Here is a 27,001-nt window from a genome sequence, read left to right on the forward strand (position 1 = left end):
TACGGTGATGTGGTTTGCACTTGGTTTTTGAAGTAGGACTTGATTTTTTCTAGGGAAAGAGTGTCGGTAGATAGTACTTGTGAGACATTGTGAAGTAGGACTTAGTTTTTTCTGGGGTACAGTAGTTTGCATGACAAAATATTTCATTTGAGTACATGTGAGTATTTAAATGGCTTCTCATTTCATCCTTTGAGCTATATATTATCTCCTAGTTTCGTTGTTGAACAATTTATATGTTTAGGTTTCCTTGGTTGCTTCAGATCTAGCAGGGATCGAAACTACTTGGCGTCATGGCTGATGCAAATGCTCCAATCACCATGAAGGTGAGTTCTGTTTCATCTGTTCTTTCTAAATGTTATGGATTTCACGTTTGTTCTTTATATTTAGCTGAATTAGTGCTAAAAATCATGTCTTTGGATTGGTTTTTATAATTCAATTTCATCTTCATTTGTATGATTCTAGACTGTAATTTGTTTCTAAACTAGTCCTAGATTATCATTTTTCATCTATAAGATATTTGCAATGATTTTGTTGCAATAAGCTAACTTAGAAATTGGATCTGTTCAGATTTGTAGGATAATTCTTGATCCGATTCATGCACAATAGATTCATCTTCAATTGTGCTTTTAAAGTTTTGATTTTTTTTTAATTCTACTTATGATCTATTTTTTTGATTTTTCGTGGTTGCAGTTATCGAGTGTTGGAATTAATCCACAGTGGAATCAGACAAGTGTATATGTATTTAGGAAACATCGCCACAAAATAGTGTTGTTATCACAACAAGTAAGGCAAAGTATTGTAGATTTGAGGGAGGCACGCTACCGATAGTTTCTTATTTATATTCTACAAAACAAAATAGATGAACTTGCAAATTTGATAATGAAGAATGGAGGTTGTCTTGTATGCAAGTGGTGTCATAATATACTGGCAAAACAATCTTAGCCCAACTATTGTTGTGTCAATTATGTTTTCTTATAGTGTGGCATCTAGAATGCTTATTGCAGGAGTTTCAAATTGTAGATTAGAATTTGGATTGGCAAATAGATTTTTTAAGGTTGAAGATAAGAGGGGCATTTGGATCTTTTCATACTGGTAATAGGGGTCGAGGTCATTAATTTCAAAACATGGGGGTATTTCCAATATTCAACAATACATGAGAGGGTTGGTGTAAAATTCAAAAAAAAAAATTTCAAAAACTTTATAGGAACGACCAAAACCGTAGCTAAATAATAATTTTTTTTTAAAAAAATAATACTCTTTAGCGACGGCCAGAAGCGGCTGTCACTATAACTCATGTACCTACCGGCGTTTGCGTAATAGTTGGCCGTCGATATAACATTTAGCGATGGGCTATTTAGCGACGACTACTGACGGCCACCCTGGTTGTCGTTAGATGTTTTAGCGACGGTCACGACCGTCGCTATAGCCATATTTTACTGTAGTGATAGGTTCGTCATTAGGCACAAATTCTAAAGAATTCTTTAGGAAGGACAAAGTGGTCATAGACTTTAGACATTGATCAAATTATATTGAATATCATAGAAGCTCTTTGAATTGTGAAGAATATGGAAAGGGTAGAAGAGGGATTTATTTTTGATGAATCTTAACAAACCAAGATTAGCGGAAGTAATTGACCTATAGTAGGAATCAAGCAAGACTAAAGTCTTTATTAGAGGATTTAATAAATTACTTGAAAAATAAGGTGAAATGATTATTTAGAGAAATAAAGCAAGGATAAAATAGTAAAATGGTGGGACATCTTGAGGGAAAATGTTATTAAGGAAAGGATTAAGGGATAATTAACCCTAAGAAAATTAGAGTGCACATGTGTTAGAAAACTACCTCATAGGATTGGCCTTGGGTGAACCTAGGCCTGAGCAAATTTTATGCTTGGTCGTGGGTCACTTTTGGACCAGGCAAATTTTTCTTCTGGCCGTGGGTGACTCTTAGCCAGGCTTAAAATTCTCTTCCCATAGGTTACCCTTGGACAAGCTAAAAATTTTGCCTGGCCATGGGTCACCCTTGGTCAGGCTTAAAAAATGTTATGGCCATGGGTTACCCTTGGCCAGGCTAAATTTCTACGAATTGGTCCTTAAACCTTGGTTGTTTGGAAAATGGGGTCGTCAACCCTCTTGAAAGCTACTTTGAGTCAATTCTTTATCAGAAGATTTTTGTTGTTCTCAGGCTTAACCTAGACAAAAATAGGTTGTTTAAAGCTGCCCTTCTTTTTTAAAGTTGCGTGCAACACATCTCAAAGATATAGATTCAAACTCCTTTTTTTTGTCAAATTCGAGCATGTTTACTTGTTCGTATCTCATTTCAATAAACTCGGATTAAATCTATTAAAATAAGAAGTCGGTCTTCCCAAGCTTTGGATTTAACAAGAATTATACCTAAAATTCTAGGCCTCTTGGCTCGATATATGGCTCTCGAAGCTTTTGAAAATAATAAGTTCCATGGCATGATATAGGGCTCTTGAAACTATTTGATAAAAGAGATGATTTGAAAATAAAGATTTCAATCTGTGTTCATTTTGGTAAAAGTCGACTTTACATTTAGAGTTGATGAAAATTTTAAGATTGACTTTACCTTAGGTATTTTTTGATGATTGCATGTCTTCAAGTGGATTATAAAGTGAAGAAAATATTGCTTGAATCTTGTTATTAAAAAGGTGGTTTGGGTTTGAACGCACATCCCTTGGGAGACCTCAAGTTCTTACCACTACGCGATACCTTTGGTAGGCTTAGGTCTGAACACACGTCCCTTGGATGGGCTCGGGTTTAAACGCACGTCCCTTAGGGATCCAAGTTCTTACCACTACATCACATCTTTGGTAGGCTTAAGTTTGAACGTATGTATGCTATACCTTTGGTAGACTTGGGTTTAAATGCATGTCCCTTGGGGACCTCAAGTAATTACTATTATGTCACACCTTTGGTGATTTAGATTTGAAAACACGTCCCTTGGGGGACCTCAAGCTCTTACCGCTACACCATGCCTTTGGTGGACTTGGGTTTGAACGCACGTCCCTTAGAAACCTCAAACTCCTACTACGATATCACACTTTTGGTGGGTTTGGGTTTAAATGCACATCCCTTGGGGGACCTCAAGCTCTTACCATTATGTCACTCCTTTGGTGGGCTTGGGTTTAAGTGCACGTCTCTTAGGGACCTCCAGTTTTTATCATTGCATCATACGTTTGGTGGGCTTAGGTTTAAGAGCACATCACTTCGGGACCTCAAGCTCTTACCACTACACCAAACCTTTGGGAGGCTTGATAATGTTTGATTCATCTTCGAGCATTCATCTTTTTGAATATGATGTTCTTCTACCCTCTGTGTGCTCCGACACAACTTTTTGTGATTCTTTTCCTCTTTTTTTTTTGAGTTGTGTTTTTCTGTGTTAACCCAAGAAAATTCTTTTTATACTTTAAAACTTTCATTTTTCTTATTTTTTTACTTTTTTTTTTCCATGGGTGAGGTATGGTCAAGTATAAAATTTATCATGGCAATGGGTCATCCTTATACCAGAACATTTTTTCAAAACTTAAGAATCGAAATTGAGCATTGTTTACTCATTTGCTTCTAGATCGAACCTATTTTACTCCTCAACTTGTCCTGACCTCGACCCACGGATTTTTAGATTCTTGCTTCTGAGTTTGACCTCTGGTGTGTACTTGACTCATAGTGGGTTGCCTCGATTCGAATTTCTTTGTCACGTCCAATTTACGGTGATTTGAGGGTTTACAATCAAATTTATTTGATTATTCGTTTTTTGACCTCAAATTTCTTTCAAGGTACGTGGTAATCTTTGAATTTCTTTAATTTGTCGTTTAATTCTTGAATTCATGAGATTAGAACCTTGATCGAGATGATTTGCATGGAAGTTGAATGTTTTCGGGTTAGATTATGGGTAAATTAGGTTATGGATTGGGTTGAATTTTATTGGGATTGAGTTGGATTTTGAAAGTTGATGGGTGTAGGAAATGTATTGGAGTTGGATTGAAAGATTAAGATGGGTATGAAGATGATTTAAAGACTTGAGAAAGGTTACTTCATTTCAGCGGTCCACATGTTCGATAAAATGCTTCAATGAGATCTTTTGAAGAAATGGTGAGGTTTAAGGATATGAAATGTATTTGATAGGCCTAGGTAGGGGTTTGGATGGTTTAGGTGAGATTTTTATTGACTTGGAGTGGTTAATTCATGTCGAGCACGTTATGTGTTGGCAAAATGTTTGAACGGGATGGACATGGGTTTAGGGAAAATGGCTTGGTATTTTTAGTGTTTTGATTTTCTTTAATTTTTTGATGATTTTTTGAATATTACTCTTGGTTGGCTTTTGACTTTTATCATTCTTTCTTTTTTCTCAAATCGATCGATTTAACATTTTCAAAACTTTGAAGAAGGAGTCTTTTAGTAAGAGTAAAAGCAAAGAGATTTCTCTTCCAGAGGATAATTCTTCTAGTAATTCAAATGGGACGAGACCTCAAGTTCCTTTGGGTAGTGAAGAAGAGTACAAAGCAATACATGATCCTCCTCTAACAATAGTAGGGCCTGAGGTGGTGGCAATTGGGATTGATGATATGGTGGGGTTGAGGATGATCATTCCCCCTGAGATTGCTGCCCAAATTCATGATATTCCTCTATTATCCGGTCTTCGTCATCACATATCCGCTTGCATACATGCCGATATCATCTGCTTGCATGCATGTCGGTATCAAAGTACCTTCACCTGATGGCTAGTTTAGGGGTAGCTAGTATACTTTCTACAGCATTTATGTGAGTTCTTATAATACCCTTAAGGAACAAATGGGATTGATGGGATTCGATACCTTTTTTGAGATATCACCCTTTATGGTTGACAGAAATCTGATTGTTGCACTTATGGAGTGGTAGTTTCCTCAAATTCATACTTTTCATCTCCTTGATGTAGATCTTGCAATCAGATCCTCTAATTTTGTGAGTATCACCGGGATTGGGATAGGAGGAATACCTAAATCACTTTTGAGAGTTGAAGATGAGGAAATGTTGAGACTTCTCAACCTTTGAGCTATTCTTACTTGTGAGTGACTAAAGGGGAAGAGGTTGATCATCACCTAACTGAAAGACATGTATTTGAAGAACGGCCTTTACTCGTATATTCAAGCAGATCACCTTCATTTTATCGTCATGTTTAAATAAATATTCCTTATCATGTTGGGTGCTTGTTTCTTCTTAAATGACAAGGTTTCAGTTGATGTCATTTTCCTTTCAACTTTATAAGACATAGATCATATTCATGACTACAATTGGGGAAGCATGATACTTGGGACCATTATTGAGGGAATGGATCGAGTGGTCTCAGGTGTGATGGGACGGCCTAGTGATGGAATATCTTTTCACTTTTTCTAATCTTTTGTTGAGGTACTTCACAATTTTACTTTAATTTTGTACTCTCTTGTCCTATGAATCACATTATTTCCCTTTATTGCAGCTATTCTCACATCGCTATTTTCATTTCTATCATCCCCGTGTGCCCTCAAGAGGAGTTGACTATCCTATGGGTTGAAAATTGGCTATCCGTCTCAAAAAGACACAAAAGAGTAAAAGTTCATCCGCTCGGGCTAATTTAAATCGATCCTTCCATCGAGATGTAAGTATTGTTTCTTTGTCCTTTTTTATTTTCATTTATTTTTCTCCTTTTCCTTAGTTACTTATTTATTCCTTTTTAGATCATCAATACTCGAGTCATCGAGTTACCACATTCTATTTCCACTCATCCAGACTTTATTATAGCTCCCCTCCTTGACTTTCAAATAATGGTTCTCCCGTGCTACATCGGCGAACCTTCCTATGTGTTTTACCTAGAAAAGCAATTTTCATTTCAATGTTATAGCGAAGCTAGCAGTCCTCATAATCTTCCACCTATTTTCAGATTCAGATCTATTGAGGATGGCTTGCTCACTAATTCAGAGAGTATTCCTAGGGAGCAATTGATTCTTTCTGAGAACTACGACTAGTGATTCCACAAGGTATCTATTGGGTGTCTACTTCCTCCAATTGAGGTAGTCGAGGGGTTCCAGGAATTCAGAGGCATTTATGTTCACCAGCATGAGGCCCCTTCCTTATTTTCTTTATTTTTTTTCCTCTTTAGTCATCATTATTATTATCCCACTTCTCATTTTTTTCGCTAAGTTTGCACTCAGAGTGCTGAGTTGGCTAGATACCTTGAATGAGAGGAGAAAAGGAATTTTGAGATGACTCAATAGGTTTCTTACATTGAGAAACTCCAGCATGAGCTAGTAAGCACTTGTAATTATTTTCCTCATTTGAAAAAATCTGATTTAATCATCTTGTTATCTTTTGTAGGCTCTCCAACAAGTACGAGAAGGTGCTAATTCTTCTTATTAGAGGCCACCTGAGTCATTATGGGTTAGTAGAAAAAACATTTTAGCTAGTACTTATTTTTTTATCTAAATAAAACAAAATGATTATGCTATACATATATATATTTTCTCATCAAGGAGCTTTTGGGAGTAGTATTCCTCATACTCCAGCTAGCATTTTCCAAACGTCTTATTACCCGGAAGTACCCACTAAACCACATCAGGCAAGTGACTTTGGTCCTCAAGTGTATTATTGGGCTGGAAACAATGTTACTTGGGAAGCAACGAGAACCAACCAGGCCAGGTTCACAGACTATTGGTTTACGAGACCTTCTAAGCCCCAAACCAACTATGTCTCTGAAGAATGTGAGTTTAATTATTTAGTTGAGCTGGAGTCAAAGGCTAAGCCAAAAGTTGAAAAGTAACCAAAATCAGAGCTTGAGGTAGAGCCCAAGGCAACGTCGGCTATGACACGATTGGAACGATTCTGTGCTAAGAAGTTCCATCGTGGTACCAAAGGCTTCTTTTGGCATGCTTGAATTTTTTTAGTCAATTTGGAATAAAGAATATTACGTATCTTGTAGTTTGTGTGTTTGTAAAAAAAATTTCCCATTTTACCTGAATTCGTTAACTTTTACATGTCTTACTTTTTAAAAGTATGTTTCGATGATTATCTATTTTCTGTCAAATTAACAAGTTAGGTCTGAAATGCGAAAGGGTAAACTCCTTAGGGGGGTTTTATAACAAAATTCGTCGAAAAAAAGTGAAAAAAAATTTAGTGAAATTTTTCTTTAGCCATGGGTGAACCTTGGCCTGGTAGTGGGTGATTCTTGACCAGTTCAAAATTTTGTTCTGGCTAAGGGTCACCCTTGGCTAGGCCAAAAATTTTCATTGCCCGTGGGTTACCCTTGGCCAAGAAAAAATTTTCCCTACTTCGTAGGTAAGGTACGGACCATAACTTTTTCACTATCTAAAATCTGAGAATTGGTCACAATTTTGCTCAAAAACTTGCGACCCCCTTGCCTTAGATCGAAAATAAAGCATACCAGCTATTCAAAAATGAGTGACAATGAAATCAAGGAAGGATCTAATGCCTCGAGTCCTACTTTTATCAACTTAAATCGGTATTCTATCAAGGAAAATCATATAACTCGGTGGATTCAATCTATGTTTAAGGATGAAAAGATGAGATGGATTGGTGAAAATAAGCTAGGGTTTGTTTTATCTTTGTATGAGGTAGGGGTGAATTGGGATTTGATTAAAGCCATAATTGAGTATTGGATCCCAGATTCTAATGTATTTTGATTTGGAGAGATTGAGCTTAAGCCAAAGATCAAGGAATTTGAGAGGATCCTTGAGTTATACTTCTCTAACCAAGTAGTATTTCCTCCCTTACGCCCTAGCTATAAGAATGAGGTAGTCTAATTTCTTGGAATTCATTACTCAAAGCTAGAGAAGTTAGATGGGGACTCAACCTTGGTTGGATTATCCGAACCTTTTATCTTTGAACACAAATTTTTAGGTGTTAAATTGGATATCCAGTTTAATACCCTATCTTTGATGGTTGTGAATCAAATCTTATTTTCTACGAAAGATAACCTAGTGGATCCCTCCTTTATAAGCTTAATCACTCAAGTTCGTGAAGTAGTCGACTAGCTCTTCATTGATTTTAGCTGAGCTCTATAGAGCTTTAATAGCTTGCGTTGTTGAGAGACGCCAATTTTTCTCAAAATGTGCACCTTTTTTGCAGATAAAAATAAAAAACACACTTATTTTATTTTATTTTTATATATTTTTTGTTAATTTTTGAATTTTATAGATTTTTAGTTTAAAAACTTTATTTTAATTATTATTTGATTATTTTCTTGTTCTAATGCAACTTTGGATTTTCGATCATCTCTCCTCCGTTGAAGTGATTGAACGTCTTTGGTCTTATAGCGTCAATTTAGTTTCCTTGATGTCGATGAGAGAGTATCCACTCTTCGTGTTTAGGAAAGAGATCTGGTACATTTATCTTCAGTTCATCGAGGGGAGCATGATTAGATAGGTAGGCTTCTTCCAACATTCTGCTCATCCTTCTTTGTCTTTTAATAACTGCCTCTTCTTAGCCTTGATTGGCTTGACTGGGTCTACTCATTATTTTTTGTTTTGAGTCCTCTGTCAATATGGTCACATTGCTTCTAGGACTTTAGTGACTTGATTAGAGATTTTGACTCTTCAAACGTCCGTTTACGAGATCGACTTTGTAGGCTTTGGCAGAATATAGAGATTCTTTATGTTCTTATATTTGTTTCTCATGATGTTATTCAGTACCAGTTTTGACTTAGAGATTTGATGGGTAGTCTTCCTCTTCCTACTTCTGGTTACTACTTTGGTTTACGTGTTTCTGACATCTATGACTACAATAATCGAATTGAGGAACTTCAAGTATATCACCATCGTATTGAGTGCATCTAGGTACAATCTTAGCAGAGGTTACAATCTGACATTAATCGCTTAAGTTTCATTTGAGTGATAGCGAGACTCTGAGATGTAGCGATGTTGAAAGGTACCAGACTAAGATTGATAATACCAGGACGAGGTTGAGCTCTAGTACTCGTGTTGATGACATTGCATCATATCTAGTGAGTCGAGACCCTTCTGATATCGATAGAGTGATCGTTGATTTAGTAGCTCAAATCCGTGGCTTAGAACTTCACCTAGATACTCCTTATGTTTCCCATAGCTAAATAGATTTTTTCTTTATTTCCTGTTTCTTTATTTTCTACACACTTGAATAAAATGATGTAAAATTATGCAATAAATGGGAAAATAATTTTGTTTGAAAAACTGTTGTTTTGACAAATTATAGATTTTTCCTCATAGGTCGAAAATAAACAATTTTTATTATTTTAAGATTTTGTAAATAAATTTGAAAGAAAACGAGTAATTATTTTTGGTTTGCAAAGTTATTTGAGTCAAGCAAGGTTAGAACACGAGTAGGTTAGGCTTGAACATCTTGTAGTCATGGAGGTAAAAGGGTCAAACAGATTTTGTGGACCCATTCTCAGGTTCTCCTAGATTTTTTAGATTCATCCCCAAATTTAAAAACGTTTGTCTTCTGAAATTTGACGGGTTAAGGTGAAAGGTGTATATGAAGAGGTACGATTGGGTTGGTTGGCGGTATTTTAAAGAAATTCTTAGCGACTTTCCTATTTTTTTTTTTTAATTTACTAATGTTACCCTTAGTGCTTATTAAAGTTTTTATTAAGTCCATTCTTCTACCATTTTTACACATCGATGACCTTTTTTGAATTTTCATCATGTCGGTAGTTTTGATCTTGCCACAGTTGATATTTTTATTCATAGTACCCTTTTAGGTTTTCACTATGCCCTTTCAGACTGTGTTACATTTATTAACATAATAAAATAAAATAGATATAATGACTTGAGTTCATATGAATTCCCAATGACTCTAGTAGTCTAGTGATTCAAGTTGGGCTAACAGGTTAGAGACTCTACATTGCAGTTACTCTTCTGATGATTCAATATTACTTTTGTTCTAATAGTTGTATCTAATTTCAATTATTCGATTTGATCTCCCTTCTCACATCTTCTAACGATTCTTATGACTTGGGTCCGAGATGTAGACACAAGATCAATATGTCTTTATTGTTCCTATCTACCTCTTTTTGTTGCTGCCAAATATTTTTCAAATTCAACCATCACCAACCGACTGACTTTAGAATATTACCTTTGATCCCTTACCTAATCGGAGATAACTTTTATTGGGATGTAATGTAAGATATGGCTATGTTGAATAAAGGAAGGATAAAAGGCTCAAAAGGAAAAAAAAAACATGTTACGTAGGAATTGGGAGGTGTCCTTACTATTTCTTAAACTATCATTTTTGTTAGATTTCTCAATGATGTTATCCTCTTGACTTTCTGTTGACTTTCGAGATGTGAGTTGAGTCCAAGATTGAAAATTCTATTTTTGATTTGTTTTTTTCTCTCTTTTTTTTTATTTTTAGTCGTTCAGAATTTATCATCATGCAAGCTAGGAGTTATTTGAACTTTTTCTTTCCTTTTCTTTTCTTTTCTTTTGATTTTTTTTCTCTTTCTCTCATTTTTTTATTGAAAATACCTAGCTATTCCCCCAAATTGCCCAATGTATTCTTTGACTTGTCCTAGCATACTCACTGGCTTACCTTAGTTATGGATGGTCAAAGAAACAATTAGACTCAAAAGGATTTCACTAAGGGATATTTTGATAAAAGATTGAAAATGATGTTATCCTCAATGATGTGCCCTTATTATTTTTTAAACTATCATTTTTGTTAGATTTCTCAATGATGTTATCCTCTCGACTTTCTATTGACTTTCGAAATGTGAGTTGAGTCCAAGATTGAAAATTCTATTTTTGATTTGTTTTTTTTTTTCTCTTTTTTTAATTTTTAGTCGTTCAGAATTTATCATCATGCAGGCTAGGAGTTATCTGAACTTTTTCTTTCCTTTTCTTTTCTTTTCTTCTGATTTTTTTTCTTTTTCTCTCATTTTTTTTATTGAAAATACCTAGCTGTTCCCCCAAATTGCCCAATGTATTTTTTGACTTGTCCTAGCATACTCACTGGCTTGCCTTAGTTCTGGGTGGTCAAAGAAAAAATTAGAGTCAAAAGGGTTTGACTAAGGGATATTTTGATAAAAAATTGAAAATGAAAAATGCCTCTCTTCCTTTCAAGTATCAGATCTTAGGCATAATATTTCTTAATTGTGTCAGCATTTAGTGGCTCAAGAAATACTTCACGATCCATTTCTAATAGGACTAGTGCACCTCCTAACATTACCTTCTTGACTATAAATGGATTTTCGTAATTTGGCTTGACCTTGACTCTTGGATCTTCTTGAATCGGAAGGATCTTCTTGCTAACTAGATCACCCAATTGAAAATATCTTGGTCTAACCTTCTTGTTGTAAGCTTGTGCCATTCACTTTTGAGATAATTGTCCGTGATACATTACTAGTATTTTCCCCTCAATTAGGTTTAGTTGATCATACCGTGCTCTAACCCATTAGCCTCCTCCAACTCTACTTCCATAAAGACTTTGAGAAAAGTAATTTCTACCTCAACTAGAAAGACTACCTCCATTTCATAGACGAGTGAGAATGGCATTGCCCCAATAGAGGTTTTGATCAAGGTTATGTAAGCATAGAGTGCGAAGGGTAACATTTCATGCCAATACTTGTAAGTTACTACCATCTTTTCAATGAACCACTTAATATTCTCATTGGCTGCCTCTACTGCTCCATTCATTTTCGTTCTATAAACTATCAATCTATGGTGCTTTATCTAAAAATTTTCACAAAGCTTCTTCATATCCTTGTTCTTCATGTTGAGAACGTTATCTAACACAATGGTGCTGGGTAAGCCATATCTGCAAATGATATTCCACTTCAAGAATCTGATAACCTGTCATTTCGAAGTGTTTGTGTAAGACATGGCTTCCACTCACTTAGTGAAGTAATCAATGGCAACCAAGATAAATATGTGATCATTTAATGCTTTAGGGTAAATCAAGCCAATAATGTCCATGCCCCAGAATGAGAAAGCCAATGGTGACGTCATATTGTGGAGTTCATTTAGTGGTGCATTGATCCTATTGACATATATCTGGCATTTTTTGTCATGCTAAAAATAGTCGCTCTCCATTGTGGACCAGTAATAGCCCATCATCATTATTTTTCTCGTTAGCATGTGCCCATTCACGTGGATAACTTCTATGAGACGTTTAACTTCAGCTTCTACTACATATCGAAGGAGAACCTCATAGTGTAATCACTTGTAGAGTGTCTCATTTCTTAAGAACTATTGTCCTATTAATCGCTGAATTGTTCTCTTTTCAACTTTTGTAGCATCTGGATGGTAGGTTTTGTTTTCTAAATAAGCTATGATGTCGAAAAATCATGACGTTTTTATTTCTGTATCTTCTATCTCAATTGGTAAATAATAAACGGGCTCATCTTGAATCTTTATCTCCAATGGATCAATAGTTGTTTCCTCAATAACTCTGATCATAGAGGCCAAGGTTGAAAGTGCGTTTACAAACTAGTTTTTGGCCTTTGGCATGTACCGGAAAGTGATTCAAGAGAAATTAATACTTAATTCTTTGATAAATTTGTGCTACGATACCAGTCTTTGTTCTCATGTCTACCATTCATCGGTAGTCTAATAGACAACTAAACTAGAGTCCCCAAATACATCGATCTCGTCAACTTCTATATCTATTACTACCTTGAGACTTATTATGCATGCATCATATTCTACTTACTTGTTTGTGCATTAGAAACATAACCTAACTGTTATAGGCACATATGATCCGTCAGACTTCACTAAAATAGTCATGATCTCGTTACCTTTCTGATTGATTACATTGTCAAAGTACAATTTCCAACCTGGTTCATTTTCATCTTTCTCTATTTCTGTAAAAAGAATGACTTTATCTAGAAAGTTGGTTTTCAACGATTCGTAATCTCGAAGAGGGTGATCTGTTAGATGGTCTGCGATAACTTGTCCCTTGATTGCTTTCTACGTGATATACTTGATATCAAGCTCTGATACTAATAATTATTATTTAGCAGTGCGACCAATGAGTAAAGGTTTCTCAAACAAATATTTTAATGGATCCATCCTAGCAATAAACTGTACTTAATAGCCTAGAAAATAGTGGTACAATATTTGTGATACCCAAACTAGGGTGCAACATGTCTTCTCAAACAGAGAATACCTTGTCTCCCTAAGCTAGGGGAGCTAAGATTTAAGGATTCAACAAATACTTCTTAATTTTGTCAAATGCTTCCTAACAGTCATTGCTCTATTTTAAAGATGTATTCTTCTTTAAAAGTTTGAAAATAGGTTCACAAATTGATGTGAGTTGTGTGATAAACTTACTGATATACTGAATCTTCCTAAAAAATTCTCGTATTTCTACTTCTGTCTCTTGTGCTAGCATTTCAATGATTATTTTTACTTTAGATGGATCTATTTCAATACCTCTTCAACTTATAATGAAACCTAGTAATTTCCCTGAAGTTGCCTTGAATACATACTTTGAAGGATAAAGACTTAAGTTGAACTTCTTTAGATAATCAAAAAAATTTACGTAGGCTGACGAGGTGATCTTCTTCTAAATTAGCCTTAGTGAACATATCACCCACATAGACCTTCATCTCTTTGTGAATCATATCGTGAAAGAGAGCGGCCATGGCTCGTTGATAGGCTGTCCCGATATTTTTGAGATCGAAAGGCATAACCGTGTCGTGAAAAATATCCCAAGATGTGATAAATATGGTTTTCTCTTAGTATTTTTCTTCCATCTTGATTTGATTGTAACCAAAAAAATTATCCATAAACAAAAACATGCCATGTCATGTTGTGTTATCGATGAGCGTGTCGATATGCAAAAGTGAAAAATCATCCTTTAGACTAGTTTTGCTCAAGTCTTGGTAATCTATACACATCCTTACTATTATATCTTTCTTCGACACTGGTACTATGTTTGCAAGTCATTCAGGATAAGTTGATGTTACTAAAAATCCTACTTGAATCTATTTTATCACTTCATCTTTGACTTTGAGTGTCCATTATGATTTCAATCTTTTGAGTTTCTCTTTGATCGACCTTGCATTGGGAAGAATGGGTAAATGGTTTACTACAAGATCAGTGTCAAGTCTCATCGTATCTTGATAAGACCATGCAAACACATCTTGGTACTATCGAAGGAATTCAATCATTTCCATCTTCTACGTTAGGGTTAGAAGATATCCAATTTTGACTATTTTTTAATCATTTCTGGATCTGAGATTTATTGAGTTCGTTTCCTCAATATTGTTTGACATTCTTCCTCGTGACGTTCTACAAGTTTTTTTAATTCTTCTGGCACATCGACCTCTTGTACACCAAACTCTTTTTCAATCTCCATGAGATCGAAGTTGGTTTAAGGTAGCAATCATTTAATCCCATACTTCCTGTCTCAAACAACTTTATAAGCTTTTGATTTTTTGAATTTTTTGATATTTTATTATAGGGTGGACTTTCTAAACAAATACCCTTCGAAGACAAAGGTCCATTAAGATCCTTGGGGGAAAAGTGTGAAGCTGACAGCATTTATTTTGGAGCGCATAACAACTTCAAAGGTAACTGGGATGATGTCTTTAGTTGCGAAGAACATCTGTTTCTTTCGTAAGGTAGACTATTGAGGAGAAGGGAGCCTCTCCCGACTTAATCGTGATGACCATCACAGAATTGTAATGATCATCTGATAGTGATACATTTCCTAGATGTAGAATTACAAAAGAATCACAGTCAACACTATGTGTGAATAAAAAATAACAATTACTAGTGTCATCCATTTTCACGAGCTCTCTTTGTCTGAAATCTTCCCTGAATAAACTATTAATGTCATCCTCAAGGAACAGCTCATGTTCGGGGAGTACTTTTGGCTCTGTTTGACCTTGTGGTAATAGCTGCATTTGCTGGTCATCAGCTGGGCTGTCATCACTGATCATTATATAAGTCGGCATAGGAGAAATCTCTCTGATGTAAGGAACTCTCTTGAGATCCCAGATCTTAGGTTCTTGATGCCCCATCCTTGCTAGTTTGAGCTTTCTTTTATTTGCCTTCATCACTTGCCTATCCTTCCAGGTGAGCTTGTAAACAAAGTCGAACCATGGCATGGCTTTCTGAGTCGAAATGAGCCTGGTTCTACCTTGATTTATCTTCCCTAGTCCTCTCCTTGGATGAAATACGGATTGCTTTATCACCCTTCCTATCATCATCATAGTTGGTAAAAAAACTTGCCTTCTTGACCTCTGTGCCTTCTGGAATGTGACTACTTGGCTTGAATTGGAAAAAGCGATACACAAGTTGTTCACTTACCACTTTAATACCTATGTATGGCATATCCAGAGATCTATATGTTGGCAATAAATTCTCTATTTTCAACAAAATCAATTCTTGGTTGATGATGAATTTCACCCTCTGGTGAAGAGATGATGGCATTACCCCAACTGAATAGATCAATGGCCTCCTGAGAAGAAAATTGAAAATACTTGGCATGCTTATCACTTTGAAAGTGATAAGGAACGTGCAAGGTCAATTATGACCGGTAAATCAATTTCACCTATTGATTCTCTCTTTGGGTTATCGAAAGCTTGGATTTGCCTAATATTATATCTTAAAAGATACCGGTCCACGCCTAGCTTCTTCAAAGCTGTGTAAGGACAAACTTTGAATGCAGACCCATTATCTAGCAACATGTGAGCAATGATCATACCTTTGTACATCACTGTGATATGTAATGGTTCTATGTGACCACAACCATCTGGAGTGAATTCATTCTCCATGAATGTGATGACGTTCGGTTATGCGATCATTCTAACCATCTTACCCAATTGCTCAGATAAAGTGGTTTCTGTTACGTGTGACTCGTTAAGAACTTTGAATAGCACCTCTTTGAGCTTTATAACAACTCTAGTATCGATACATGGGCTGGTACTTTGTTCAATTGCTCTATAAGGTTGTATGCACTTTTCTTAATTTGTTTAATAAAATCTATTACTTCCTTATCTGTTACTTTTTTTTTCTCTACCTGTTTGCTTTGTTCCTCTATGATGATTGCCTTTTTCCTTTTCTTTGTCGTTTTTCTCTACCACGACTTCTATTACTTTTATCTCTGCTATCTTTTTTTTTACTATCTCATTTTCTTTAACTACTGCTTCTATGTTGACTGTTGCCTGCTTTCTATCTACTGTAACTTCTACTTCAACTGTTTTTTTAATTGTTTCATTTGCTTCTTACCAACAATTAACCCTTTGTCACTTGCCTGTTTTGTACCTTTCGTTTGTCATTCAACACCTCTTTGCTATTCTGACCAATCTCTATCACTATCTATTTCCTTTTCTCTTTCTTAGTCTTCTTCTCATTATCCTTCTATTTCCATGTTGTACCCTTTTCAGTCATTCTCACTACCTTGCTTACCCTATTAATGAAGTAATCGAGTCAAAAGTTTCGTCCAAAATGGTGAAATATGACAAATTAAGAGTCTTTAACTTATCACATGTTTTTTTACTAATTAAAAGTCCAAATTGACTTACTTCGTGAAATTCGAATTTATTGTCATCTGAACAAATTTTCTTAACTCCATTAATTTCTCCCTATTTAGATAAGTTAGTCAAAAGTTATGGCAAAAACCATATGATGTGACAAATTCAGAGTGAAGGAAAACTTGATTATGTCAATCCTAGGCCATCAGATCTCGTGAACTACGTTTTGACTTAGAATTTGAGCTTGAACTTTGACTTTTGACTTAGGTAGTTTTTTCATATTTTGATTCTTTAATTTCCATCTGTTTAGTCTAAAAGAAATGGACATATAATTAAATCCTTAAAATACGTAAAAATACATGCAATTTTATTAATAAAATGTAACTTATGATGAATTAATTATTATGCATGATTTCATGAAGAAATTCTTACTCTAGATTAGAAAATACGGTTAAGTATTATATAAGATAATGGGAAAATACACACCTTTAGGCACTGAACAAAAGTTCATCCCATAAATATATAGACTCTAGAGTGGGGAATTGAACCATATAGTTGCATGATCCTCTAAGATTAGCGAAAAGAGTCGCAACTTCATACTCTCGTCATCTAAGTTCTTTTTCTTGAAAGTGTTGCAAATTGTCAAGACGTAGGGTTGTTCATTCTCTAGTCCATGAAATTTGGGCAGCATATTGATGGTAATTGAGCTAATCTTGAAATTGTCTGCCTCTATTTCAAGCAGAACTATGCAAGATGGAGGGCAAACAAAAGTGCAAGCTAGTAGTTCATGCATGGTCCTCTCTAGCTATTGGGTTACCTTGGTTGTTTGCCATATTTGTCTCGAGAATTAACGTACCTAAGGTTCTACGAATGTATGAGAGTGTTATCTTGATCTTAGGATCTAACAGCAAAATGTCATTTTTTAGACTTCGTATGACAAGCATACACAAATGCACATAGAGACTGGATCACAGCAACGTAGTTGAATTGCTATATGTGCTTGGATCTAGACGGCTTATAACTTTTTAGAAATGACGAATTAAACATTCCAACTCGATTATTTAAAATTAAAATCGATCAGTCGGATCCCTAGATAAAATGTGATGCGTAAAGCATAGCAAAAGCACTCTTAAATCACCTATAGATTAGAATAGACATAGTCTATCCCCTTTATACAATAGGGTACAACATGGCAAGATCGTTCTTAGGTACCAATTAGGTTCAAAAACAACTATTGGGACAACTTGAAACAGGTCTCTCTTATTGAGTTCGAGAGTCCAATAGTCCAAGTCTACTGAATTTTAATTAGTATTTTGGTTGATTTGAGTGAATCAATTTTAATCCTACATGACAATAAATCAATAATGAATCTGATCGATATCTTATCGAGTGTTATCCTTGTAGGGGTGTCCTTTTACTAAAACAGTGCAGTCAATGTGTGAAAATAGGAACAAACAAAATCAAAACCCTTGTGAAATAGATCTAGGCACCTACATTGTTGTGAAAAACTAAGAAGAGAGATCAGAACTAAGGATATAAAGAAAAACTAATGTTACTTTGGCAACACATTTTCATCTTAAAAACGATTAAATTGACTCTCCTTTGTGAAATAGAACTATCTCCTCTGCTCATTTAAAATTATAATCCCATTGGCTTTGCACGTTTTAATAATCAGGTCAAAACTTATGTCCAAAATAGTGAAACGTGATAGATCTATAGTCTCTGACTTGTCACACATTTTTTTTCCAATAAAAAGTCAAAACTAACATTTTTCGTAAAATATGAATTTATTCTCCTTTGAATCAATTTTTTAATTCCACTAATCTTGCCTTAATTCAATAAGTGAGTCAGAAGTACGAGAAAAATTTTATGACATAGCATATTTAGAGTAAAGGAAAACTTGATTTTGTTAATCTTGGACCATCAGATCTCTTGGACCATGCTTTGACTTTGGTCTTTTACTTTGATAGTTTTCCCCTCTATGATTCTTCAATTTCTATATATTTTTTCTGTAAGAAATGGGCATATAATTAAACCTTCGAAATCCGTGAAAATACATACATTTTAGTTAGGAAAATATAACTTATAATGAATTAACTATTATGGATGATTTTAAGAATAAATCCTAACTCTAGGTTAGAAAATATGATTATTGATGAATGCATTTGTGAAAATATAGGATTTTGTTGATAACACCATTGAATGAAAATAAACATATGGATGAATGTTCTAAAGCAATAAGAGTTGGATAATAATAATAAAGAGTGATTAAGATATACCCCTACTCATTTTGGTGAACATTTGAGGTACCCTAATATATCCAAATTGATGGCCCTTGACCTCTGTCTACATTAATAAACTAATGAAAAATGATTTAAATACCCTCATCTTCAACCAGTCGCAAAAATAACTTCAATTTTTCTTTCCAAAACTAATCATTTCAACCTCTAGGCTAAATTATTTTTCATTTTCAACTTCATCTTCAATTTTAAGATCTATCTTGTTCAACTTTCAAACCTCAAAAGGGAAAAAAAAAGGATTTTGAATAAGTAGAATACTATAGAATTTTGAATAGAAAAATCAAGGGTTTTTGGCCAATCGATGAAGATGAGGGCATTTAGTCATTTTTCATTACTTTATAAGAAAAGACCAACCTAAGGGGGCATGCCATCAGTTTGAAAACATAAGGGTATCTATAGACACCCCATTTTTGCACTCACCTGATTAATCAACTCGTCAACCCGATTGTAACGGTTCTTAATAATGGATGTTTATTCCAATACTTTATTTGTTACTAGATATGTTTCAGAAATTCAGATGAGGTATCTCAAACTAACAAAACTATAGAAACTGCGCTACGCTAGGAAAATATAACTCCAAAAGCCTAGAAATCATCATTTTCAGACAAAAATAAGCTTCACGATAAAAATCACTAAAAAATGATCAAATTACAAAAATACTCCTAACATCAAAACATCCCTTGAGCCTACATTACTCTTAGGAAAATCCTTTCAAATACATAAAATAACAAATCGAAATCAAATAAATCATTTCACCAATTTTCACAAAATTCAACAAAATTACGAAAATATCCCTCATAAAGTTCTCGACCATTTTGCACAAAAAATTTCATAAATGACACAAACTAGTATTCTCATTGAATTCCTTACAAAAAATCGATTCCAAAATATCCTAGAACATTAAAAAATGACTTAAAACGCAAAAAGTCATTTTAAATGGCAAAACGATAATTTAACAATTTTAATAATTAAAAATTCTGAAATTAATAATTAAAACATTAATTAATGTAAAGTGAAATCCTAATTAAAATAAAGTCAATCAAGTAAGACTTAAGTCAAAATCCTAAATTCTAATCAATCAAGTGAGACCAAAGTCAAACTCCTAACCCTAAAAGAATTCTAATTAAACTCTAAAACTATCTAAAAGAATTCTAATTAAACTATAAAACTATCTAATGTAATTCTAATTAAACACTGACTCTATTTTAAATGTAATTCTAATTAAACTCTAAGTATATCTAATGTAATTCTAATTAAACACTAACTCTATCTAAAAAGCACTTAAAAAATATATAAATAAGGGTCTCTACAACTTATTTTTGTATTAAAAAATAAATCCTATAAAAAGTAGGTCAAAAGCTTCCCTAGCCTCCCTTAAATCCTAATTTTAAAGTCCTAACTTCTTACCTAACATCCATACCCTAATTTTACCTCAAAAAAACACATAAAAATCATTCAAAAACACCTAAAAATCTATAAACAAATCAGAAAAATTCAGATCTAAGAATGAGGTACTTCATCTTGGAGATCTGAAGCAAATCCAGTGACAGAACAAAGCAAAGAATATTAATCAGGGGATCTCTCCACCAGATCTGAGGGAACCAAAATCGTTACATTCGTAAAGGTAAATATTTTTATTTTTTTATTATTTAGGTCTTTTTAGCAATGTAGTTTTATTTGAAAAAAGTAGAAACCAACGTTTGCCGGGCGGGGTTGGTGCCTAACACCTTCCAACCCTGTAACGTAATCTCTAGACTTAGTTTCTTATTTTTCGTAGATTAGTGTTATTTTTCTTTTAGAGTCAATGTTCGGTTCCTAGACCGTAATAACTGGCTACACCCAAACCTTAAAAATCAAAAGCAGATCCGCGCATCCCGCAAATCGAGGACGCTTTAAGTGGCGACTCCGCTAGGAATTATTGAGGATCAAACTTGGAAAGCTCCAAGTATGGGAACATTTTCATTTAGTCCTAGTTTTGTTTATATTTGTTTTATTTTTTTTTTAGTTTATTTGATTCGTTTATTTTTTAGATTGTATTATATTCTTTCGACATCATTTTTAGCGTATTATTAGGGAATATTATTTGCTATGATTCAATTTAAGGTCATTTGAGATAACCCTAAATAATGCAGGATATTGAGAGGATGATAATGTGAAAAAATGGGTGTTGACCCATTTTTATTTGGATTCTGTTTTGGATTTGTATTATCCTTTATTGGTATCCTTTTGTTCGATTTTGGATACTTTGATTTGGCATATAATTTTTTTTATGGTACAATCTATGGTCATTTGAGATGACCCTAAACAATGAAATATTCAAATTGACATATGAATTGAGGATGGTATGATGCTGAAATTGGCTATAAAAGTTTGGAAAGCATATTCTTGGATTTTTTTTTTTTTTGTGATCCCAATTAAAGGTCGATTTGTGAGACTCCTAAATAATCTAATGGTTTAAAGGAAAATAATGAGATAAAATGGAATGAAGGTTGTTAGATCATAAATTTTTTTCTTTTTCAATAAAAAAACTTTTTATTTATTTTTATTTTTATTTTTTAGTTTTTTATTTAATTTTTTAGGGTACTTGCATTGATCTTTGTTAGTAAATTTTTTTAAAAATTTTTTTTTAAAAAAACGTTTTAAAAAAATTAAAAAAGAATGTTAAAAAAAAACGTTTTAAAAAAAATCATCAAAAAATTAAAAAAAAAATTTAAAAATTAAAAAAATATCATTTTAAAAAAAAAATTTAAAAAGAAATTATTTTTAAAAAAAATCAAAAAAAAAACTAAAAACGTTAGAAAAAGTTTTTAAATAAATTTAAAAAAAAAACATTTTAAAAAAATTTAAAAAAAATCAAAAAATCAAAAAACGTTAAAAAAAATAAAAAAAATGTTTAAAAAAAAGAAAATTAAAAAAAAACGTTAAAAAAAAATTAATTAAAATTTAAAAAAAACGTTTAAAAAAAACAAAAAAAATAAAAAAAAATGTTTAAAAAAAAAATTTCTTTGTTTCAAAATTTTTATTTTAAACAATATTCAATTTTTCTCTTAAAAAAAGGGTTACAATTTTTTTTTAAATTGAATTCAGTTTTTCTTTATTTCTTTAAATTAAAAAAACAAGTAATAACTCCTCATCTCTACAATTATCAATCTACCTTCAATTCAATGTTCATAGAAATCTCAAATTATTTTGAGTCACCCAAAGTGATCCCCAATTTGACCATAAGAAAAAATTGTATGCCTATCTCAATGTTTGATCAATGATTGATATTATTTTCATGATATTCTAATTGATTGATCATCATTGCTTTTTGTTTCATTTCTCAAATTGATTGCTATTAGATATGTCATAATCCTGATTGTTATAAACTTTGATTAGCATGTCTTGATGTGGATGCTATGGATTTTATGTGATGTCCATATTTTGATTGGTTTGATCTGGCCCATGGGCCCATTTGTTTGAAAAAGGCCCCGGACACACCCCACTATGTCTTGTATATACCACAAGCACGTTTACTGTTTTGCACGCTTACATGTCCCAATATAGCCAACGTGGCACTAGTGCGTGGTCCGGTCTCTTCGGAGATGCGACGTCATTCATGAAAATCACAACACCAGTCACGTACCTTAGGGTATATCAAACTGGGACATCAGTACCGTCTGATCAGGTGACTTTAAAAGGTATATCGATGCACCCAGGTTGGAGCGACCTGAGCCTTTGACCTATTGTGAGTCACACGGTAACATTTCCCATTTGCCAACATAGCATTAGTACGTGGTAGGTCCCCTTGTGAGATGTTAAACCATTTATGAAAGTTACAACTCTTGACTCGTACCCATAGGTATATCAAAGATGATCCAAGTACATCAGTTGCACTTCTTGGTCAAAATCAGTGTTTAACCGAGATCATGCTCTGATGTACTACAGTACTAAGAGGATAGAATACGTCTATTCTAGAAAAGAGATGATCTAAGAATGTCTCTACTCAAGCATCGCGTGCTACCTCTGACCTAAGGATTAAACTGGCTGCTTTTGACTTCAGAAAAGTGAATTGAAGTTTTAGATTATCACCTATATGGTATATCAAACCAAGTCACCACGTACGTTTGATTGAGTATGCTCGAGAGGTATATATGTGTACTTGGGTAAGGGTGGCCAGATAAGATTGCATTGCACGTAGTAAGTTTAGAGTCTAGAAATCGCCCCTGTAGGTCACGACTCGAATTTATCGTGGGTGTTCTCGAGTTGTTTATTGAATAGGACCTTGTGAATGATGAATGTATGTGAATGATGAGATCATAATGTATGGTTGTCCTCAAGAATTAAAAATTTTATTTAACCTGACTTGAAATTAAAATGGGTGCACCGACCCAATAAAGAATCCATTTTTAGCAATGACCCAATCTATCTCGATCCAACAATCACGATGGGCCGAACCATTGAAATCAAAATGGTATTTAAACTTTTTTCTAATTCGGGTCCCAACCCATTTAAAAGAAGAAAAATATTTTCCAAAAGAAAATATTTTCCAAAGGAAAGTGAGGAAAAATGATTTATTCTTTCATGAAAAATGATTTACAAAAAATCTATTTTTTGCATAGACTTTGGAGAATCACTGAAGTACGTTTTTCCTAAAGAAAAAAGGAATTTTATAAAAAAAATTATTTTTGCACAGAAATATATTGTAAAAAAAAAAAAAAACAAAGGTTTAAACAAGATTTGTTAAAAGTTGTTATTCAATGAACATATTATTTGTCAATGATTTTCAATAATTCAATAAAATTATTTTTCCTTACATGAATAAATTGTTTAATGGATTGGTACACAAAATTCAATAAAAATATCAGGATTCATTAAAATGTTATCAAAGGGGTAACATTGAAATTGACTTTCGATTAGACTTCAAGGTTATTATTGTACCTAAGCTCAATCGTCCATCGTCTAGTTAGGGTTGTAAATCCGATCAGTTAGAACAAACATCAATATCAAGTCAACAATTAGAAATGGCCTCAAAATTTCTCAACATCACCCAGTTGTTCCCTAAAGATCATAGTGCCTCAGTCCTACTGGTTATAAATAATATCTCGAGTCTGTAGTCAGTAATCAAGACAATTGTGGGTACTTGTCTTGAATTTTCATGAGTCATTTGGATTAGTCTGAATCTAATTTTTTTATCAATCCATCAATATCATGTTTTCTTTAGATCGAGTCTACTTTTTTCCTGTTGAGTCGAGTTAGTTTATCGAGTTATAGAAATGTCTGTCACCTCATCTGAAATTGATCTGATAAAGGAAATTCTTGAAGATCTTGAGCGCATTAACGAATTAACTAATAATCTAGCTCCAATGATAGGAAGATAAAAGTCGGGCTCAACTTTTAATCGAAAAAGCAAAGGTCATTGACCTTAGAACAAAAAATAATTCCCAAGAAATTCAAATAGAAATCATCCTATCCCTAGAAGAACACGAGGGGATAATGAATTTACTTAGAAATTTTAAAAGACTTATTCGTGTGGTCTGATGAGGATATGTTTGGTGCAAGCTTGGGTGTTGTTCAACATGGAATAGATACTCGTCCGATGAGATGAAAATATCGATAGAGATGTTATAAAATGTATCAATGTTATTCTTACTACATCTTGAGTTGCAAATCACATATTATCAGTCAATATGGGGGTACCTTTTGAACTGATCTTTGATAATGGGTTGTACTTCAAAGCTTAAGTCATTACTCTGTATTCAAAGTTGAAGATCCAGCATCACAAATCATCCCCCTACCGTCCTCAGATTAATGGAACGGTTGAAGCAATTAGTAAGAGTCTCAAAATAATCATCAAGAAAATGTGTCAATCACACTGGGATTAGTAAGAAAAGTTACCATTCACACTAGGGGTACATCACACTTCAATGCAATCCTCTATTGGAACTATTCCCTACTCTTTAGTATATGATATAGAAGCAGTCTTGCCAGTTAAAATGGAAATCCTATCTCTCAGGGTCTTGTTGGAAAGTCAGATGCTAGAAGTAGATTGGGTCCGTCATAGATACAAAGAACTAAATTTGATTGAAGAAAAATAATGTAGAGTTCTGTATCACATGCAAACTCATCAAAAAAGAGTCACTCACACGTTTGACGAGCAAATCAAAATTCATCACTTACAAGTCAAGGATTTAACCATCAGACTTCAAAGAAAATTGAGCACTCGTCCTCGACCATAAGAGAAAGTCTGAATTCAATTGAAGAAATTCATTCATTAAGAAAATACTGTTTGAAAAAATCGTCAGATTTCAAGATCATGATAGAATTGAACTACCAGAGTCAACCAACCTTGACTAGATCAAGCGGTACTACATTTAATGAGGCCATCTTTGGTCGAATCAATTTTCCTGCTACCCAGTTCAATATCTCCTTTCTCAGCCCTTTGCAGCCTTTTCAAAAAAAAATAATGCATTTTTCTTTCTCAGCCCGATCACCTAACCTAGGGGAAGGAATAATACGAACTACGTTTTGGTCTGATCCCAAAATTCTGGGGTACGTAGACAACCTGAGAAGTTACTTCAGGCCTGACCACATCAAAATAAAAAAATAGATTCCCCAACAAAAAAAAATCTAAAAAGAAAAAAATTCAAAAGAAAAAGAAATATCATCCAAAATGAGAAAGAAAATTCAAAGAAAAAAAATAATAATTTAAAAGGAAATGCCACACAAGGGGTATTTGAGTTTTTGAGCCTCAAAATTCCTTTATTTTTATGCCCAGTCCTTAGTTTACCCATAAAAGTCCACCTAAGTATTGTGCGAAAAAGTCAAGGAAGTTAACAAAGCATGATCAAACAGTAACTTTAGAAGTTCAAAATGGAAGAAAAAGAAAAATGAAGCCTGCTAGGTTGAAAATCTAAAAGGGCAACTTAGGCAAAACTTAGGGTAATCTCGCAAGGTTGAAAATCTGAAAGGACGACCGTAACAACAATCAGAGAAAAGAAAAGAGAAAAAATTGTAATCTCATTAGATCGAAAACCTAAAAAGGTGATCTAGACAAAAGCTAGAGCATGCTCGCTAGATCGAAAACCTGAAAAGGCAATCTAGGCAAAACTTAGAGCAACTAAAAAATAAAAGAAAATATCTGTTGAGTTGAGAAACTGAAAAGACGGCCCGAGCTGAAACATCAGAAGTCCGAATGATCAAGTTTCAATACCCAGTTTGAACCAAATATAGACTCAGTGGATACAAGTATCTCGTCTATAATTGATCTGAAGAGTTTCACGTCCCTAAGCGAATCGACGGGGAGAAAGAACAAATTCTACGATGAATTTCAAAAAGAAATATTTTGTTCTAATTTCATTGAGCCTGACTCAAAATCTTCAATATAAAAAGTCAAAATTAAAAGTTAAACCTTTATTGCCCTTGCGGTAATCAAAGATTTCAAACTTTCATAACAATGGCACTTTCTTTTTCTAAAGAGTACAGTTTTCCCCCTTACACTAGAGGCATTCGTTTTCAAATTATGTTCAATTATCCCAAGTGCAATATTCCCTGTCAAACTAGGGCATTTTGATTCTAAAGCCTGGTCAATTTCAACCCCAAAGGATAAGGTTAACTTTGAATTAAAGCTAACCCTCTTAATAACAATTTTGAAAACTCCTAAGATTCAAAGAGAGTTAAAATGTTTACCGGACCTTCATAAAATCTAATTTTTTATTCAAAAAAATAATAATCAAATGCGGTGCAAATCTCCCATTTATTCCTATTACAAAATTAGTTCATTACTCTTTTCACCCCGAGCAGGTAGAGTAGAACTTTCCAAAAAAAATTAGTTCATTACTCTTTCACCCTGGGCAGGTAAAGTAGGATTCCCAAAAAAATTAGTTCATTACTCTTTCACCCCGAGCAAGTAAAGTAGAACTTCCCAAAAAAAATTAGTTCATTACTCTTTCACCCTGGGTAGGTAGAGTAGGACTCCCAAAAAAATTAGTTCATTACTCTTTCACTCCGAGTAGGTAGAGTAGAACTTCCCAAAAAAATTAGTTCATTACTCTTTCACCCTGGCCAGGTAGAATAGGATTCCCAAAAAAATTAGTTAATTACTCTTTCACCCCGAGCAGGTAGAATAGAACTTCCCAGAAAAAAGATTAGCTCATTACTCTTTCACCCTAGGTAGGTAGAGTAGGACTCCCTAAAAAATTAGTTCATTACTCTTTCACTCCGAGTAGGTAGAGTAGAACTTCCCAAAAAAATTAGTTCATTACTCTTTCATCCTA

Source organism: Akebia trifoliata, chromosome 2 (assembly GCF_017979445.1).
Source record: "Akebia trifoliata isolate Shusen 1 chromosome 2, ASM1797944v1, whole genome shotgun sequence".
Lineage (NCBI taxonomy): Eukaryota > Viridiplantae > Streptophyta > Magnoliopsida > Ranunculales > Lardizabalaceae > Akebia > Akebia trifoliata.